This window comes from Carassius gibelio, chromosome A6 (genome assembly GCF_023724105.1).
Source record: "Carassius gibelio isolate Cgi1373 ecotype wild population from Czech Republic chromosome A6, carGib1.2-hapl.c, whole genome shotgun sequence".
In the NCBI taxonomy this organism is placed as follows: Eukaryota; Metazoa; Chordata; class Actinopteri; order Cypriniformes; family Cyprinidae; genus Carassius; species Carassius gibelio.
The window spans coordinates 18,686,071-18,700,051 of record NC_068376.1 but is presented as its reverse complement, the minus strand read 5'-3'; the positions used below and the strand labels follow the sequence as shown (position 1 = coordinate 18,700,051).

Genomic DNA, 13,981 nt, shown 5'->3' with positions numbered 1-13,981 from the left:
CAATGAGTACTACTAAAATAAAGGTAAGATTTGTGGCCAGTTATAGACTAGTCTTACAAGTTAAGCATCTAATTTTTTTGACTGATCATCAATGTTCAGAAAATCATTGATCATCACTGTTACAAAAAAATATATATTATAGATCAGTGATTCTCAACTGGTAATTTATTTTAACAAGTGACAACATAGTAACAAAATTGTTTATCTTACTGAAGTAAAAAAAATTACTTAAAATCACTAGAAATTTATAAATTATCGTGAATTCCATATCATCAAAAAATAAATGCAATATGCAAAATTACATGAGTTTAATTTACCAGGCTTATAATTGAATCTTTTGGATATGAGAAATAAATATGCAGACCCAACAACTAACATTGTATGCATTAAGTTAGAGCAGCAATACAAATACTATAGACTTCAGAGACATCAAAAACCATACATTCAACCAACCTAATTTGGCTATATTTTAGACAAATTAGCTTGGTTGAATGTATGGTTTTTGATGTCTCTGAAGTCTATAGTATTTGTATTGCTGCTCTAACTAAATGCATACAATTTTAGTTGTTGGGTTGTCTGTGCTTTATAGATGGCAATGGTGCCATTATACTGTACATGCCTACTACCAACTGATACAAGCTGAGAAATCCAGCGCAGTGACTGCTCTCTCACAATAAAAGATTCAGTCAGGCGACTGAAAGACCTGAACAAACCTATTTAAAGAATAGAAATACAAGACTAAATGACATGCTAAGGCATACAATAACAGGGAAAAAATACAGTGGCTAAAAAAAGTGTTTGGCACACTTCCACCACATGTATGAATGTATTTGCATTAGATTATAAAATATAAGTGTTATTTATTTTAAAGAAAAATCAAAAGCACACTTTTCAATCAAAAAAAAAACAATATGTGCAACATTTGTTTGTCATTTGTTCGCACAAGGTACTTTGTTTAGTATATTATTATCTAACGCAAAAAAAAAAAAACATTTTGTATGACTGTGATTTATACATTTTGTACGTCCAAATATTATTTTTGGGGCCACTGTAGGTGAACAAATAAAGTTCTTAATAAACACCTTTGCACTGGCTAAATCTGCTATTTATCTTTGTTCTAAAGTGTGCATGAGTGGGCAGAATACAGAGGGTTCCTCAAAGACCAGCAGAACACAAGTCCAGGTTTCTGACCTGTCCGTATCCCACAGCAAGAAGAAGGGAAACATGTTATTCAGCGAAGATAAAAACAAACAAAAAATGTGGATGAAATGTGTTGGTAAGATGGATAGTACTTGTTTTTTCTTGTTCCAGGTCATACTGCAAACATTTCGCCCCATGGTGAGTTCACACTTGAAGGCCCAGAGATGCTCAAGGAATGGGCTCATGGAGTTTTTAGACTGCTCTGTCCAACTTTGTATATGAAATTTGCAGAGGTGTCAAGTAACGAAGTACAAATACTTCGTTACTGTACTTAAGTAGAAATTTGGGGTATCTATACTTTACTTGAGTAATTATTTTTCAGCCGACTTTTTACTTCTACTCCTTACATTTTCAGGCAAGTATCTGTACTTTCTACTCCTTACATTTTAAAAATAGCTTCGTTACTGGTATTTCATTTTGGCTTGTTTTCATTCCGGGTGTCATCATTCAAAAAAAAAAAAACAAAAAAAAAAAAACTATAGTATCCAGATAAATCGCGCCATCCGGAAGCAGTGAATTTGATTGTGGTTGGATGAGAAGTATAAACATATACCATTCTGACACCCTATTGGTTTGTACGTGATCCATCGCACCTGCACATGACACAAATCACATCACACTCCAGCAAGGACATAGCCAGTTTTGGGCTCGTTTATCAAAAAATATATATTTCTTAAAAGTAGGGTTGGGTTTGGAACCGGTATCCGATCGCCTCAGAGTCAGTCCCCTTAAATTTCACATGAAACCAGCGTCAGACCGGTCTCCTCCCGTCTTTCAGCGCGCTCTTCAATCCACAGAGGCGCAGACCGCGAATGGAGCAGCGCATGCGCACTTAAATAAACAGAGGACACAAGGTATGTGTTTAATAAACAATCACTCGGTTTCTCATCTGTAAAGTTTTCGCTCATCACACCACAGCCGTTTCCTCCAGCGAAAATCTAGCCCTTAACACATATGAACGAACACATACTTTAATTACACTTATTTAAATATACTTAATTTAATCATACGTACTTTATACATACACTACTGTGCAAAAGTCTTAGACACGTTAGTATTTTCACTTAAAAGAATGGTGTTCGGCCAGTAATTTATATATATTGCTGTAGTGTGTCAGTATAAAATATCAGTTTACATTTCCAAACATTCATTTTGCTGTTGTCAAGCTGCTTGTGCATTCAAAATCGCACTAGATTATTATTAAAATTAATGGCAAACTGATATTTCCTACTGACACACTGCAGCAAAAGATATAAATAACTGGCTTAAAACCCTTTTTGGGGTGAAAATACTAATTTTTCCATAAGACTTTTGCACAGTACTGTATTTTAAAAACGACATTTTTGCTACTTTATAAAGAATGAGCATACAGTAATTCACAGAACTGATAAAAGACAGTGACAGACAGCACTCATCTTAACTAAATATCAGAGTGATTGACAGAGATACAGTAGAAATATTATGTGTGGTTTTGTATTAAATAATGACCCAGATTGTGAAATATGTTTATTAGCCTTAGATTAAGGGAAGCACAACTTGGGAAATGAGAGCATCCAAGCTGAAAGCTATGGATTTATTTTAAATATTTGTAATGTTCTTTAAAGTTATCCATAGTTTTTTTTGTGGTTCTTTTTTTTAAAGGGGGGGTGAAATGCTATTTCATGCGTACTGAGTTTTTTACACTGTTAAAGAGTTGGATTCCCATGCTAAACATGGACAAAGTTTCAAAAATTAAGTTGTACGTTTGAAGGAGTATTTTTGTTCCCAAAATACTCCTTATGGTTTGTCACAAGTTTCGGAAAGTTTTTTTTCGAGTATGGCTCTGTGTGACGTTAGATGGAGCGGAATTTCCTTATATGGGTCCTAAGGGCACCTCTGCCGGAAGAGCGCGCGCTCCCGTATAGCAGAGCGCACTAAGAGGCTGAGAACAGACACTGATCACTGATCAGAGCGAGAGCGTCGCGAAAAGTCACAAAAGAAGTGAGTTTTTGGTTGCCAGGGCAAGACAACCCTGCACAGATTACCAAAGAAAAAACAGCATTAAGGGACCAGTGGATGGAGTTTATTTTTACAGAGCATCAACGGAATTGTGCAAGTGTTTTTGTTTGTTCCCTGCATTTCGAAGATGCTTGTTTTACAAACAAGGCCCAGTTTGACGCCGGATTTGCGTATCATTTATTTCTTAAGGATGATGCAATCCCAACGAAAAAGGGTCACGATCGTGTGTTGGAACCGCAGGCGGTGAGTAAAACTGCTTCAAATATCTCTGCCTCCTTGTTAGTGCGTCCGCCTCCCATGCCAGAGACCGGGTTCGAGCCCCGCCCGGAGCGAGTCGTTGCTGCTGCTGCTCTCGTTCAGTTTCAGCCTCGGGATCTGATTCTGGATCATAAATAAACGGCTGAATCTGACTGTAAGCCATAGATTGTTTTGGATGATGTTTTTTTCCTCAAGGTAATGTCACAGCTTCCACATGCTCTCAACGCAAAAGCCTACTGGCGCTCGTGATTCTTTAGCTCCGCCCACACGTCACGCCTCCAGCCGCTCGTGTTTTTCCGGGAAAAATCGGTACAGACTATCTTTCTCTTATGAATATAATAAAACTAAAGACTTTTTGGAGTTATGAAGGATGCAGTACTACTCTATAGGTACTCAAGATTAACAGGATATTGAGTGAAAACGAGCATTTCACCCCCCCTTTAAAGTATCGGTTCAGGCACTGTTTAGGAGTACCGTTTTAAAAGTATCGAAAAGGCACTGGACCCTACTTAAAAGTTATTATTTCTCACTGGCTCATTTACCAAATGAGTGCTTTTTCTTCGTCCTCCACAAATTAAGCTACTGTAGGTAGTTCGGTAGCGAGACGTTTGAATAAATTAGCATTTTCGATTGACGATGCGATTCACAATGTTGTGATAGGCTTTACCAACTTTGTAACTCGTTCCCCCCCCCGAACACTGGACATAGCAGATGTATGTACCGAATACAAGAAGCTATCAATCAAGAAGGTATCAGGATTATGACTTATTTTTCAGTTTTAGTTTTTGATTAATCACTTGGAATAATCATTCATTTTGACAGCACTATAATGTTTATTGTAAATAGACAGCCATACAAGTGTAATTGTTACTAAGCCTGCACCAATGTTCTTGTCCATTGCCCTCGCAGATTCCTGCAGCTAAGTTTGGATGTACATTTACATTCCATTAAGGGTTATTGATGACATACCTCTAAAGTTTGACTTTTTGCACCATAACAATACTTATTGGCAACTAGTCATCATATCTCTAGTCCTTTAATGTATTTGCATTGTACTAAAGTGCGTTCATTTTAAATGGGCATATATGCGGCTGATGAAGACCTGAAGGTCGAAACGTTGCTTGATTAAATTCCTCTGGAGCAGTAGTTTTCAGTGTTCAGACTTCACTTCTTTATTTGTCTATATCATTCAGTTGTCTTGCACCTGCGTCCTAATTGGATGTTTGGGATGTGCACACCATTTTTGTATTTTCATATATGCGGCTGAAACAGGAAGCCTAGTGCATCCCAAATTTTTCAACATGAACATTTTAATATAACATTATAGTCATTATGGCCTATGGCCTTTAGAAAAATGTTTTTTTGAGGAGGTGGGGTAGTGTACAATAGGCCCCTGTGGTGCGGCCTAAGCTTTTGTTCTTAATGGCATTTTTTCCCCCTTACATTACTTTTACTTTTATACTTTAAGTAGTTTTTTAAACCAGTACTTTTACACTTTTACTTGATGATGCAAAAAATTTACTCTAAATCCAGGTCAGACGGTGGGGGTGGTAATTTAGTATGCAAATTTATTCAAAGAATATAGGAAATGAGAATACAACTCATAACTTACAAACAGATTTAGTAAGTATTAAAATCAGCTTAAAATATAGAAAATACAAATCCCAATATTAATATAGTTTTAAAAGCAATCCATATATGATGGGTGTTGCCCAATTAAGAGTAATACAAAATGCATTATAATATTCTAAAGTAATCAAGATGTTAAAAATAATAATACAAAGTATACAACAATACCTGTATATCCAAAGTCAAAAGTTATACTAATATTCATATAATAACAAATAATATAATAATAATCATATCTGAGATGAATAAAACCTGAGAGAAGTTGAAGTATTCAAGTGAGCCCGGAATCAAAGATGAAGAAGAAGGTGAGCAAAGACTAAGTCCAGCTAGAAGGGTCTAGTCTGAACTCAGCCTGAGCTAAACCAGGAGGGATACATTGCCTCCTCTTATAGCTCTGCCAAACAAAGGAACTCGTGATTAAAACTAAAAACCGTCTATGCAGCAAATATCAAGAGGTGTTAAATCATTAATCCAAAAATATCAGATGAGCTCTGCAGTCTGGTTTCAGTTCCCTATTTCAGAACAGTCGGCCGATAGTTGTTGCTTGTTGGACTTTGAGCATTGCTCAGAAGGCTGTAAATTAACCTCAAATTTAAATACATGATGCACATACGTCTTCTAAGGTCTAAAGTTCAACTGAGACCTTCAGAAACAGACTGTTCTGTACTTTTAAGCACGTAGCCAATGCCCTCAAGACAGAGGTCCAAATTTGGGTTACACCAGTCCCCCACTCGAGTCTTAACAAAAGACTCGCAACCAAATTTCTTTCCCCTAAAAATAAAATACATAATATTCAAAAGAAACAAATACATATGCAGAAAAACGAATAAGTAAAACATTTCAGATAAGCACTTAATCGTGTAAGCATAAAGGAAATATAAAAGTGAATAAATCTTTTCAGATAGACTGTAGATACCTCTTTAACCCCAGCCACGTTAAAGTTGACAGGAATTCTTCACCAAGCTGATCAGACGAGGAGCACTAAAAGCATCCGACCCCTGACCTCACCTGGACTTTTGCTGGGTCGAGGACTTACTACAGCATACCCTTCTTTCCATCTCTAAACTTATCATCATACTTTCTCTTCTTAATGGGTAGCTTCTTAAGATATTTGTCTTTATCAGATTGGGGTATCATGTCGCAAATTTCCAAACTTTCGTTGATCTTTTTCAACATCTCGTATCTTTCCTTACCCTTCACCTCTAATTCATACATTTCTTCATCACTGCTGGTAGCAATAGGAGTAAAAGAATCTTTTTGATCAATAATCTTGTCAGGCATCTTGATGTAGGGATTTGTAAATCTATATATCAGCTGGTAGATTAAAGCACAAGTCTCTCAGATGATGTAGAGTTAGCGTGCGATGTGATGACGATGCGTCCAGTTCTTGGGATCCAACACTGATGTCCAGCTACGAGCACCGCAACCTCTCCCGAATCATCGATGAGCTGCACTGTTGCAGAAGTCAAACCAAAGGGTCACCCTTAGAACCAGTCGTGTGGTAAATGTACGCAGGATAGGTCCGTATCAGCATGCACTCATACCTGTTTAGTTTTAGAGTAGTAGGAACAGAAATATGTGGAAACAAAAAGAACACAAACACAAACACACACACACATATAATGCCAAAGCGAAGCGACAAACATTACATATAACATTTTGACACACACACACAACAAGAAAGATAAACACATCAATTACATTTATCACATGTGAACATCATGGTTTTCAGTTTCATTTCATCATTTTATAAACAAATAAACACATCAGATCTAGGGGAACTCAGCACTGGAAACCTGGAGAGAAGTTAACAATTAATCATTGTACGTTCATAGCAGCATTTTTGTTGATGAAGTACACACCTGTTGGACCAATTTTCATTAGAAAAGGTATTATTCACAAGTCATAATTCACGGGGACATGCATGATGGATAGTAAATTAATTTAGTTTTTGTAAGGCCGGGCTAAGTGAAAATTAATCTCACTCCTGACATCAGTCAGACCCTCAGTCACCTCACAGAGGTTGAAAACAAACATTGATTACAACCTTAATTTCAGAAAGGGTACCCTTAATCTATAAAAAGAAAATCTATTGTGCATTGAGAGATATTGTTAGTATAAGCAAGCTGCAACAGGGGCTTCACTTGTGCAAGATGCTTCCATCGAGTCAAGCCTGGCTCGATTTCAATGAGTAGAGAGAAGTTGAATAGTCAGCAACACTGAGTAAGGACCTTCATACCTGGAAGACCTAAATCCCCTATTTTCTGAAACATTACTTTGTCCCCCACTTGTACAGGATTTTAGCCGTTAAATTAAATGCAGCAGTCTTTAAGTCTCCAGCATTTTGGACGCTGAGGGCACTGAATGGGCATCCTTAAAACCGCATAATGTGTACCCATGATCAGAGGGTACAAAAATAAAATCTACCTGTCAATGTGTAAAAGGTCCTCGCGGGCGAGGACTGTGGCTAATTGATATCATACCTCTTCATAATCGTGGCTTTGTTTGAAAATGATGGATATATCTGGACAGTCTGTCCCTCACAGTTTGTAACACCTCTGGTCAAAACCATGTTTGTTGTAACATAGTATTAGTTTTATGAACCCCTTGGTGTGCAATCCTGTGGTATAGATCAATTAATATCCGCTGGGTGGAACACCCTTTTCATTTAGAGCATAAATTCCTTCTTCAGTTAAAATAGCTCCTAACCTTTTTGACATATTTCATTATCTTCATTTGTGTACAATTTAGATAGAGTTTCTGATCCTGCACAATTTGGATGAACAGGGAAAATTCGAGTTACCTCTCCAAGTGATGCACCCCTGGCCGCCTCTCTCACAGCCTTATCAGCTAGCAAGTTTCCTTTTGCCCACCAATCATTGAAAGTACTGTGACCTGTAACCTTGCAAACCGCAACACTGTTAGGTGAAATGTTCTTACATGTTTCAAGAATTTCTTTAATAATGGTTTGATGACTTATTGGCGTACCGGCGGTGGTCAGATAGCCGCAACGTTTCCAGACAGGGCCATAACTCTGCACTACATGATAACTGTATGCACTGTCTGTAAAAATGTTCACATAAATGGAGCTATTTTCGCTTGCAGTTAATTTAAGTGTAAAATTTAAAGCAGCCTTCAAAGCATGCAGTTCAGCGATCTGAGCACTTCCTCCCCGTAGCGACCCTTCAGCCAAGACTTCGCCCATCCTCCCCTCTACTACCGCCCAACCTGTGTAGCGTGCTTCCCTCTCATAAAAGCTGCTGCCGTCCATGAACATGTCCATGACATTTGCAAATGTCTAACTTCTGACGAAATGTCCTCTGTCACAAGTAACCACCACAGCACAGTCATGTGCACTCCCTTCGTTCTCCATCAGGGAGGCAGGGTTCGTCCGGTTATCTGTAACAACAGTAAGCTGAGGACTCATTAGAGCAGTTTCCCACTTAGCAGGTCGCTGATTTGAGATCGATTTCACCTTTGTTTCAGGTAGCAAACGTAAAAAGCGATGTGGGGTATGTAAAATAATCTGGTTGTAGCCGACGATGTGCTCGGTGAACTTCAGTGCTCACTCTGCACAGTCCAACGCCATCAAGCATGGCATCTGTCCTTTCATAGAAGAAGGAATCACAATTGAATAATATCCAACAGTTCCAAAACTTTTGTCACCTTTATGCTGTCCCAGCACGCAGTTGTAAGCATCCTGGCCTACATGGGTCCAAATGTGGAGCGGTTTTGGTCATTTAACAGGAAAGAGGCTAGTGCGGATTTGAGAAGAGTGGAAGACTCAGCCATGTCTGCTGTCCACTCTAGAGAGGAAGCACCCGGAAGGCCTCCCTTAAGAGCCTCGGTTAGAGGTTCAGCCAAATCAGAAAATTCAGGAATATAAACCCGATTAAAATCAAATAGCCCCATTAATGATCTTTAAACCAGTAATTGTGGTTGGCTTCTTTAATTTTGTAATTGTTATGACCCGATCTGGAAAAGGTCTTTCTCCCTCACGACCAACACTCTGACCTAGAAATGTAATAATGGTTGAAACAGCTGTGCTTTCCCTTTGTTTAGATGGAAGCCAGCCTCTTGAAGTGCTCTCAGCAGGAGAGTGAGTACACTCAGATGCTGCACCTTATTTGGAGATGTCATCACAATATTGAATTATAACAGACGGCACGCACGATTCTTTAAAAATGGTTGACTGATTGGCAACAATGGGGTTGCTTTGGTGGTCACAGCATTCAATGCGGTATAGTCTATAGTAAGCCTATAGCTCTCGTCTGGCTTTCTTACAGGCCACAGGTGAATCACATTGAGAGGCACATCTTACCACAATCCCTTTCTCGAGCTGGGTCACAATTGCCTGTGCCGCTCTCTCTTTTTCTCCGAAGAGGATACTGGAATACTGGAGGAGGTGCAGGACCTGAAACATTCAGAGGTTTAATTCTGCAAAGACCAACATCAAGTTTAGCAGTTGACCACAAATTTGAAAATTTCTCAGAAAAATATTGTATCATTGGAGAGTCAGTAGACTCTTTCTCATTTGCTGTAACAGCTCCAATGTTAAATTTAGGAGTTAAATTTTTCTGACGACTGGAATGGGAACTGGCAAAATTTGACTAACTATTTGATTAGTTAATAAAATATCTGCTTCCAATTTCTCCAATATATCCATTCCCACTACAGTGCCAACTTGACTTTCTCCAACCCAGAATTGCATCCGAAAGGGTTTGCTTAAGTGGATAAATTATTAAGGGAATTAATTGAGACTGTGTGAAAAGACTGCCATCAGATAATCCTCGAAGAGTCATGTGTTTATTTGTAAAATGTAAATTGGAGTAGCTAAATAAATATGTAGCTATCCTGATCTCAAGTGCTTTGGTCAGCCTGTGGCATCAGCAGCTTAAGCTGTGCCTGCATGTCGACTTCCTTTCTCTGCATCACCTATATTTTCAGAGAGAGGCCGAAGGGGGGGGGGGGGGGCTACTTTGGTAGCCTTCGCTGTTGCTGAAAAGAGGAACCTTTTTAAACATTTTTTTAAAACCCTCGCTCTCCATCTCGCTCAGGGCACCTATTTACGTAGTGGCCTGTTTCCTGACGATTATAACGGGTAATTACAGAGACAGTGGGTGATCCAATCGCATCATCTGCTCTTTTCGTTTGGTCAACAATATCTTGAGCTCTGGTTCCCCACGTGTGCAGTGTGTAACAGTATATGAGATTTCAAATCAACAGCTTCTTTCGTATCAACAAACTCTTTCAAAGCTCGAGTGAAATGCTCAGTATATTTAACAAAGGGCTCGTTAGTGCCCTGTCTGATCAATGTTACATTAGTAAAAGTTTGGATTACTGATCCAGTCACCCACAGTATTTCAGTACGCAGTTCATTAAATTGCGTATCAAAATCATTTGCGATTGTAATTTGTACAGTTAGATTTCATAATTGGCAGCGTGTTTACAATGCTAGTTAAATCACGCATATCCATAGTTTGATAGACCCCCACTTGGCCACCTGCTTATAGCATGGTAATCTTAAATATAATTTCACATATTTGCCCCACTCAGCCTCAGCTTCTTCCAAACTGCCAGAAGAAATAACAAACTATATTCACAATTCTCAGAAATCTGTTACATTTCTGCCAGTTATATATGTCATCAATCTTAGGAGCTTTGCCCATATCGGCTCTCGGCTCCTTTATTACGAGATTTAATAAATCCCACATATCTTGTATCATCTCTAGCTGCTTGCGCTAAATTATAAACCTGTACAATTCTACCATTTCTGTCTGTCAAAAACCCTTTAACTTTCCTTATCCATAAACAACACGTGCCTATTTCTTTTGTTCTTTGTGATCAGTAATTTCCTTCAACCTGTTAACTGTCACCCCGTCCCGAATACGGGACGCCTACGTTGACTATACTATATTACAATCAAATCCAATCTAATCTTGGAGAAACTATGTATCATTTGAAAGGTCAAAGATTCCCAAATATATTTTGCCAATATTTTTGTTGAAAATGATGTAGGAAAAGTAATAAAATTAATTTATGACAAGAGTACACCCTCAGAGATCTACATTACAAAAAAAAACATTTCCTCATTGCCTTTTCTCTATCACATTTTAGAAGTCATCAGAAGTGATATATCACTTGAAAACATAAAATCTCAAAATTCATCCTTTAAATCCCATTTTAAAATCAGACATTACATTACCATTTAAATGGCACATCAAAATCCTGTTACAAAATATTTTCAGTCATGAATTATAAAATTTTAGGTTTGTATCATGCAAATTCAAGTCTATCTTCAAAAACCTGAGTGACAGTTAAGGGGTCAAAACCCATTCACTCGTGGACCCGAAATCTCTCTAAATCCATCTTTAACCATTTTCTGTCTTATTTCCTGTCCTACATATTCATTTGGAGTTTCTTTTATTCGAACAGGTGCCATTATCTCATGTGCTGACAAATCCAACAAGGAAAAGGTTTATTCAATTCAGATACACTTAATTAAAATTAATTCTTTTATTTATCTTAACTTATTTTTACTTATCTTTACTTATTTTTATTTATCTTTACTTATTTTACTTAATTCCTTTACTTATTTTACTTAATTCCTTTACTTATTTTACTTAATTTCTACTTATTTTTTTTTTTACTTAATGCACCGTCTGACAATTTATTGATTTTAATTTAGTCGCAAGGTGGAGTTCTGTTCGTGTCAAAAACTGCCGAGTCTAATCCTGGAGAAAATATCAAAACAAGAGACGGCCCTCTGTCCGACCAGCACGCTGTAAGTACCCCTCACAGCGCGTGTCTCAAAATACTGTTGCACCTTCGGTAACCCCAAAAGTGCTCGCAATACACCCCCGGTAACCCCGCAGGATGTACAGCGCAGATATTTATCCTCACTACCAGTACCCCTCAATAGTGAACAACACATTTAATGCCGCGAATCACCGTCTCGTCCCACAGCGCGCACTGTTTTTTCAAATACGGTTAAATCCACCGTCTACGGTTAACCACCGGCTGCCCCAAACTCGTTCTCTTGCTGCAGTTCAAGAATGTTGAACGAAATGGGTCCGCAGATATATCTCCTAGACCCGGCAGGCAACACCACAGAAGCCCATAAAGAGAAAAAGATGAGCTACTCACCTCTCTTTTTAATGTCCCTTGCGGTACGCATCAAAACTTCAATGAAATGAAAACTTCAACGATCTCCAGCGGGTGCCTCCATAAACTGATGCAAAAAATTTACTCTAAATCCAGGTCAGACGGTGGGGGTGGTAATTTAGTATGCAAATTTATTCAAAGAATATAGGAAATGAGAATACAACTCATAACTTACAAACAGATTTAGTAAGTATTAAAATCAGCTTAAAATATAGAAAATACAAATCCCAATATTAATATAGTTTTAAAAGCAATCCATATATGATGGGTGTTGCCCAATTAAGAGTAATACAAAATGCATTATAATATTCTAAAGTAATCAAGATGTTAAAAATAATAATACAAAGTATACAACAATACCTGTATATCCAAAGTCAAAAGTTATACTAATATTCATATAATAACAAATAATATAATAATAATCATATCTGAGATGAATAAAACCTGAGAGAAGTTGAAGTATTCAAGTGAGCCCGGAATCAAAGATGAAGAAGAAGGTGAGCAAAGACTAAGTCCAGCTAGAAGGGTCTAGTCTGAACTCAGCCTGAGCTAAACCAGGAGGGATACATTGCCTCCTCTTATAGCTCTGCCAAACAAAGGAACTCGTGATTAAAACTAAAAACCGTCTATGCAGCAAATATCAAGAGGTGTTAAATCATTAATCCAAAAATATCAGATGAGCTCTGCAGTCTGGTTTCAGTTCCCTATTTCAGAACAGTCGGCCGATAGTTGTTGCTTGTTGGACTTTGAGCATTGCTCAGAAGGCTGTAAATTAACCTCAAATTTAAATACATGATGCACATACGTCTTCTAAGGTCTAAAGTTCAACTGAGACCTTCAGAAACAGACTGTTCTGTACTTTTAAGCACGTAGCCAATGCCCTCAAGACAGAGGTCCAAATTTGGGTTACACCACTTGAGTAAAAAGCTTGAGTTGATACTTCAACTTCTACAAAAGTCTTTTTAAACCCTAGTATCTATACTTCTACTTGAGTAATGAATGTCAGTACTTTTGACACCACTGGAAATTTGTATATCAAAATATATACAGTGACATAACAGGAATACTGCTACACTTCTGATTTCTGATTTTTTTTTCTCATATCAATGATGATTTTTTCCGACTGTAAGATCAGCTCAAGGTCTGGTTCTTCCTCCACCGGAAGCACACTAGTCATCTTTTCAAGATGAGTGCTTGAGCCACTGACTGAATTAATGGGTTGAAATTAATGTATTTTTAACCATGTAGTGTAAACAAAATAAATTATTTGTTATAAAGAGCCAAAAATGTAACAAAAAGAAGAGAAAGGAATAATTTACTTTTGGTATGTATGTGTGTGCAGGGCTGTCCTTAGCTGACGCGGGGGCCTGATGCAAGGTAGGGAGCAAGTGCGGGGCCCGATGTGGCTGCACCAGTTGCACCCCACTAAGAACAGCCCTGACACTGTGTGTGTGTGTGTGTGTTTTTTGGTATAATAATAATAAATAATTACATAAAATGAAATGGGAACCATTACTCTAAATTAATACTAAATGGTAAACATGATTACCTGTACTGGTGGTGCTGAACACAGATATGCTCTGCTCAGGACCACTTGGGTTTAGCAGGTGACTTACTAAATTGGAGTCTGGGACAGTCGCATTATTTCCTTCAGCAGACATCACAGTGTTTTTTCTGCTATCAGATTTATTGCATCATTAAATGTTTGCACTGAGCACTCCACATACTGTAC

At 37.9% G+C, this 13,981-nt stretch overlaps 2 long non-coding RNA genes across 2 annotated transcripts; one reads left to right on the top strand and one right to left on the bottom strand.

Annotated features, from left to right (window-relative positions):
• Positions 1-4,956: 4,956 nt before the first annotated feature.
• Positions 4,957-12,676, top strand: LOC128015610 (uncharacterized). Its single transcript, XR_008183960.1, has 2 exons — positions 4,957-5,079; positions 12,437-12,676. It is a non-coding gene; the product is annotated as an uncharacterized LOC128015610 (long non-coding RNA).
• LOC128015609 (uncharacterized) lies at positions 4,998-12,585 on the bottom strand. Its single transcript, XR_008183959.1, has 2 exons — positions 12,232-12,585; positions 4,998-6,629 (listed from the first exon to the last, which is right to left on the bottom strand). It is a non-coding gene; the product is annotated as an uncharacterized LOC128015609 (long non-coding RNA).
• Positions 12,677-13,981: the final 1,305 nt, after the last annotated feature.